Source organism: Marmota flaviventris, chromosome 9 (assembly GCF_047511675.1).
Source record: "Marmota flaviventris isolate mMarFla1 chromosome 9, mMarFla1.hap1, whole genome shotgun sequence".
NCBI lineage: Eukaryota > Metazoa > Chordata > Mammalia > Rodentia > Sciuridae > Marmota > Marmota flaviventris.
The window spans coordinates 107,803,352-107,809,351 of NC_092506.1; the positions used below are offsets into that span (position 1 = coordinate 107,803,352).

Genomic DNA, 6,000 nt, shown 5'->3' on the forward strand with positions numbered 1-6,000 from the left:
AAAGTTTTTCCACCTTGCACCTTTAATCTCTTTCTCTGTCTCCTTCTCTCTCTCTGGTACAAGAGATTTAACCCAGGGATGCTTCACCACTGAGCTATGCCACTAGATCCTTTTATTTTTTTTATTTTAAGACAGGTCTCACTAAGTTGCTAAGGGCCTAAGTTACTGAGGCTTGCCTCAAACTTGTGATATTTCTTTCTTTTTTAAAAAATTATTTTTACTTTTTAAATACATGACAGTGGAATGCATCACAATTCTTATTACACATATAGAACACAATTTTTCATATCTCTGTCAAACTTCTGATATTTCTGTTTCAGCTTCCTGAGTTGCTGGGATTACAAGCAGATGCCCCCACACTCAGTCAGATTGTATCTTTTAACTCTTCAAAATTCTTCACCTGCAAACAAGCTCCAAAGGCTTCTGAACCATATGGTCAGGGTAGTCAAAGCAATGACCCCATTTTTCAGTACCAATTTTTTACAAATAAACTTTTGGGGGATTCTTTAAAATCTGATTTTAGAATTCTGATTCTAAAATCAGAATTACCCCTGTGTGAGCAAGGCACACCCATGATTTCTTGAAGGAATTTTCACTTCTAGGCTCTTAAGCCTCCAGCGACTAAGGTCTTGCAAATTCCTGAGATGCCCCAAAACATTTTTTAATTATCTGAGAAAAATACTTAGTATCTCCTAAGTGGCTGTAATATCTTTAACATATATGACTTTCAAGGCCACAATTAACTGCAATTTTATGGCCAAACTATAAATTTTAAAATTCTCTACTCTCTGCTTCCAATTCTCATAATAAGCCTGATTAAAACCTGCCACCAAAATTTATGCCACTGCCTGAATGCTGGGCTGCCTTGAGATTAATTAATCCGTTACCTTTATTTTTTATTTTTTTTTGACTTGTTGATGATGCTTGATTTATTCATTAAGAAAAGTTCTTATGTACAAAATGAGCTGATGTTTGTTTACAGGAGTTAAAAGCACTCTTTAAAAAAATAAATAAAAGTCAGGACATGGATTACATGGAGCTGTTTTTCTCATAAACACTTAAGTGAATGAACACGCCACAAGGAAGCTATCACACACACATCGGGATGCTCAGTACTGCAGCTTCGCCCAGCAGATGCTTACCCTGGGCGGTGTCTGCACCTGGGCACAGAAGTGGGTTCCTATTTACACCCAGGGGTACAGGAGGTGTAGAAGACTCACATCCACGTTAGAATACCAACATCACTGGCTAACTGCCTCACAGCTGAACCAGAGTCGCAGAACTTGGGGTGACTGGAGGGCATCAGTGGCCAGGATGGCTTGTCCTCGCAGTGGCCTTGGGTACCTTGGTGCCACAGGGCAGGAGGTGAGGAAACCAAGGCAGCAGCATCACTTGGCCTTGACCCAGGGACCAGAGGCCACGGCCTACAACCAGCGCCCTTCTGCCTCAGGAGGTGGGCTGCAGGAGATCATTGGCAGCACTGGCTCGGCCACTGGTCAGACCCCTGACTGGGCTGCAGCTCCTGGACAGCAGGTATGGAGGTATGCAAGGCATGTCCCCAGCACTGAGCTCTGGCCAAGGTGTCTGGGGACCAAACCACCTAATTGTTGTGCTTATTTATTCGTGTGCACAAATCAAGAAAAGGACGGTTAAACGCACATGCGGTGTGATCTTTTAGACCCATGATCAAAAGAGGACAGCAACTCTCCCAAGACAAGAGGTTTACTTAGATGTTAGAATCACCTAGTGACTACAGGAGACTGGACATCAGAGGACGGGGCTGCAGAGTGTGCCACTGTCTCAGTGGGGGTCTCACGGGGCCAGAACTGGCCGGTCAGTTCACTTGCTGGCCACTGTGCTTTGAAACATTTTACTAATCCAAGGCTGTGATTGCAGTGTTCAGAAGAACTGCTCTGGCTGCTAAGGACCAGTGAGTTCTTTATTAAAAGCAATATTCTGGGAGCTTCCGACAGACATAGGCATTTTAGGGTTTCCTAGAGGGTGGCTACAGCCTCCCCAGGCTTGAACATCTGAACCAGCAACTGGCTAGAGTCCTGGCCAAGGTGACCCTTGCTGTGATGGTAAGAATCAAAATGTGTGCTCATCTGCGGCTCCCATGTGGACCACAGAACGCTGCAGTTAGGAACAGCCTTCAAAATCAAGATGACATTTTCCAAAAATATTTTTTACAGCACTTTAAATATTTACAAAAAGCTACAAAAATCATATTTACCAGGACACATCTGTTAAACAAACCTCATGTTATTGTACACATGTACAGGGATATGTACAGGTCTCTGGCTGCCACTCTCCTGCGCACACGGCTCTCCACAAGGGGACAGGGCCAGGTTGTGCGTCATAGCTTGAGGACTCTGCCATTCACCACTGAGCCACTGTCCTCCAGGGAGCTGTCGCTGCATTCACTGGTATCACTGCCCAGCATCTCCTCGTCCTGGTCATCCCTGTTCACCACCCTGTGACCATACCTCAGGTCCAGGATGCCTTCCTCTGAGCCCAAGTTCCTCTTGTCCTGCAAACGGAGCCCTGCCCGGGCTTTCCTCCTTGGCCAGTGCCCACTGTCCTTCTTCACGAGCAGTGTGGGCTTCCAAACATGGGGGCTATGACTGGCCTGGGTCTCCCTGAAGGCTGAGAAGGACGGGCCCTGCAGAGGCAGGCCTAGGTGGGGACTGAAGAGGCCGGCCTGCTGGCCTCCCCAGGGGACGCTCTTCCCAAAGTGGAACAGCTGGGTGGACAGCAGGGGAGAGAAGCCTGGAAAGGACAGGTTCTTCCTGGGGTCCAACGTGAGGCTGTGTGGGACCCTGGCCTGCCCCTGGGTCTCCTCTTTCTCACCCCTGAGGCCCCCGATCCATGCTGAACTCCAACCTTCTAAATTCAATGACCATGGGCTGGGCAGCTGGCTGTGGTGGACAAGGTCACTCCAGGGGATGGCCAGCTCAGCCTGGGGTCCCGGGTGGGGGACAGCAAGCTCCGGCTCCCGTAGTTGACGTGAAAGTTTCCCCTGGAGCTTCTGGTTTCAGATCCTGCTGTGGCACAGCTGGGCAGCTGACCAAAAGCACTTTCTGTGGCTGCGGGCTCAGCACGGGGCGGGCACTGGTCTTTGTGAACATAGACATTTCTCCTACTCACTGGACACCCTTTGGCAGAGGGGTTCCCACTGGCACTCCTGGGTAGTGTGGGCTCACACCTACCTGCAGCTGCGGGGTGGTGGGAAGTGTGCTCTGTGTGGGCTGTGCCCTTCCCGTCCGAGATGAAGAGGCTGGGGGCGCATGGTCCCCCAGCTTTCTCTGTGCCTTAGTCCTTCAGCCAGTGGAGGGCTATCCCTGGCCCTCTGGCTCCATGTGCACACACTGGGCTGCAGAGCGGGGACCAGCTCCTTCCTGCAGGGCTCCTCTGGCAGGGCTGGGCCTCCTCCTTGAACTGCTGAACTGCTCACGGACTCCTTAGCCGTAAATTTTTGCCCCAAACTTTCTAATCTCCAGTTCGATGCTGTCGTCACTGTCCACTGAACTGTCCTCAGACAGGGAGCTGGGAGCAGAGCACGCATGGTCACGGGCTCCTGTTTCCTTGAAGAATGGAGTCCCTTCGGGCATCTCCTCCTGGACTGGAGAGCTGGGGCTACGTCCTTGCCCCCCAGCTTCCTCCCCTCTGCTGTACCACTGAAGGCACCCGGCAGTCATCTCCCCAGGCATGCCCTGCTGTCCCTTCTGGATGTGGACAGGCAGATCCTCAGCACCCAAAGGCCTCTGTCCTCCCAGTGTGTGCACAAACTGTGTCTTGGGGGTGCTGAACCTGATCTTCTTCCTGCAGGCTGCCGGGGGATCCCTGCACCTCTTCTTGAGCTTCTGCTTGGATCTCAGCAGGTTCTTGATGGCCGTGTTGAGGTCCTCCTCACTGTCCAGTGAGCTGCTCTTGTCCTCAGAGCTGGAGCTCTCTCTCTCACCAACGCTCCTCCCTTCTTCTGCCTTCCCCTGTACCCCAAGGCCTTGCGACATGCAAATGTCACTGAGCATGAAAGGCCTGGAGGGGACAGGCTGGCTTCTGGCCTGGCACTCCCTGCCTGGGGCATCACCCGCATTTCCCTGGCTGGATGGATCCTGCCTGCTGTGGCCAGTCTGAGCTTGCCCCTGGCTGCAGTCGCCATCCTGGGCACTTTCTTTCATCTCCCTTGGTTTCTTGGGGGTGGACAACATCACAGCACTGGCTCCACCTCTGCATTTCCTTCAGCAGCTTAGTGGCAGGCCTGGGGTTTTAGAGAAAGGGGCCTTGGGGACACTGGTCTGACTGCTGGGGCTCGGTGGGGAGAGTGGGCCTGGGGTGGGTTGTGGGCAGCTTTCGGCTCTGGCCAGCAGACTTCCTAACTGTGCCTTCAGAGCCAAAAATGTCCGGATCTCCTGCTCTGTGCTGTCGTCATTGTCCACGGAGCTGCTGTCCCCATCAGAGCCAGAAGGCATGTTGGGGGAGCAGAAAAGTGGGCCCACAGATGCAGCCCACTGCCGCATCCTCCACAGGCGCCCGGCAGGATGGTCTTGGAGATATCCAGGATCGCTTCAGCGCGCGGCCAGAGGCCCGTTCCCAAAGCCCACTGCTGGTGGTGGTGGCTGCTGGAGGTACGGCAGCCCTGGCATCCCTTGGTGGCTTGGAGTCCATTACCTTTAAATTCAGTCTTACATAAAATCTCAGTATATAAGCAAAAGGTAGACAAGTTTTTTTTTTTTTTTTTTTAAGCCAGAATATAGCATGAGCAACCTCTAGTCGAATTCTTAATATAATCCTCACTCTGGTTTGAAACCTCATGAGCTCAGACTTTATTGTATGCATTCTGATCTGAGCTCCCACCAGAATCAAACATTAAACTCTGCTTACAAATTCTAAGCATTCTCTAGTCTAAATAGCCAAACCTTTTTAATATCCTTCTGCCAATAATCTCCAAAGGCTCATAAAACACATGGTCAGGAGTTAGGGCAATGACTCCACCTCTGAGTACCAATTAGATCTGTTGTTAGTCATCTTTTAGTCACTGTGACCAAAATACCTGACAAAAGCAACTTTGAGGAGGAAATATTTATTTTGAACTCAGGGTTTTGGAGTTTCCTTCCATGGTCAGGTGGCTCCATTGCTCTAGGCCAGAGGTGATGTAGAACATCATAGCAGAAGGGCATGGAAGAGGATAACTGCTCAGTTCATGACTGCTGGGAAGTAGAGATAGAAAGGGAAACAATGCAGGAAAGATAAACCCTTCCAGGGCTTGCCCCTAGTGACCCACATTCTCCAACCATGCCCCACATGCCCATAGTTACCACTCAGTCAGTTCATTCAAACCACACGTACTGATTAGGTTACAGTTCTCATAATCTAATAATTTCATATTTGGATATTCCTGCATTAACACAGGAGCTTTTGGGGGACACATCATCCAAACAATAACAATTTTCTTCTATTTTATGTTTATAGATAATTTTTCCCCACCATCTAATAAATGCTTAATAAATGATTGCTGGCTTGAAGGCTAGAAGCCATAGGAGAAATAATACTAACTCTAGAAAGAATGACAGGTTCTGTTTTGGATAACTAATTGCCTATATTTGGAAAACTACCTCATTGGGCCTCCGTTTTATCATTTTTAAATCAAAATGTTTGAAAAGAATGCTCTCTAAGGTGCTTCCTTAACAAACCACTGATTTTATATCTGCGTCTCTGAAAGATGTTCCCCACAAATACCTTTACTTGAATTTTTTAAAAAAGTACTTTAGTATTTAAGAGCATGTGGTTTAAAGTCAGATTATGGTTTCATTCCACTTATCCTTGACTAGTGAGTTAATCCTCAGTTATCTCATGAAATGAAATTGAGTAATATTAACACCATAGTTTTATCCTAACTGTGAAATAAAATGTATTAAGCCTTGAGCATAGAGCTTGTGTGTGACTAGGATCAAGCTCATTAATTCTTTGAGAATTAGAATTTGAAGCATAGAAGTATAA

The 6,000-nt window shown here is 48.5% G+C and overlaps 1 pseudogene; it reads right to left on the reverse strand.

The window, feature by feature from the left end:
- Window positions 1-2,356: 2,356 nt before the first annotated feature.
- Window positions 2,357-4,472, reverse strand: LOC114088997 (protein phosphatase 1 regulatory subunit 26-like; annotated as a pseudogene).
- Window positions 4,473-6,000: the final 1,528 nt, after the last annotated feature.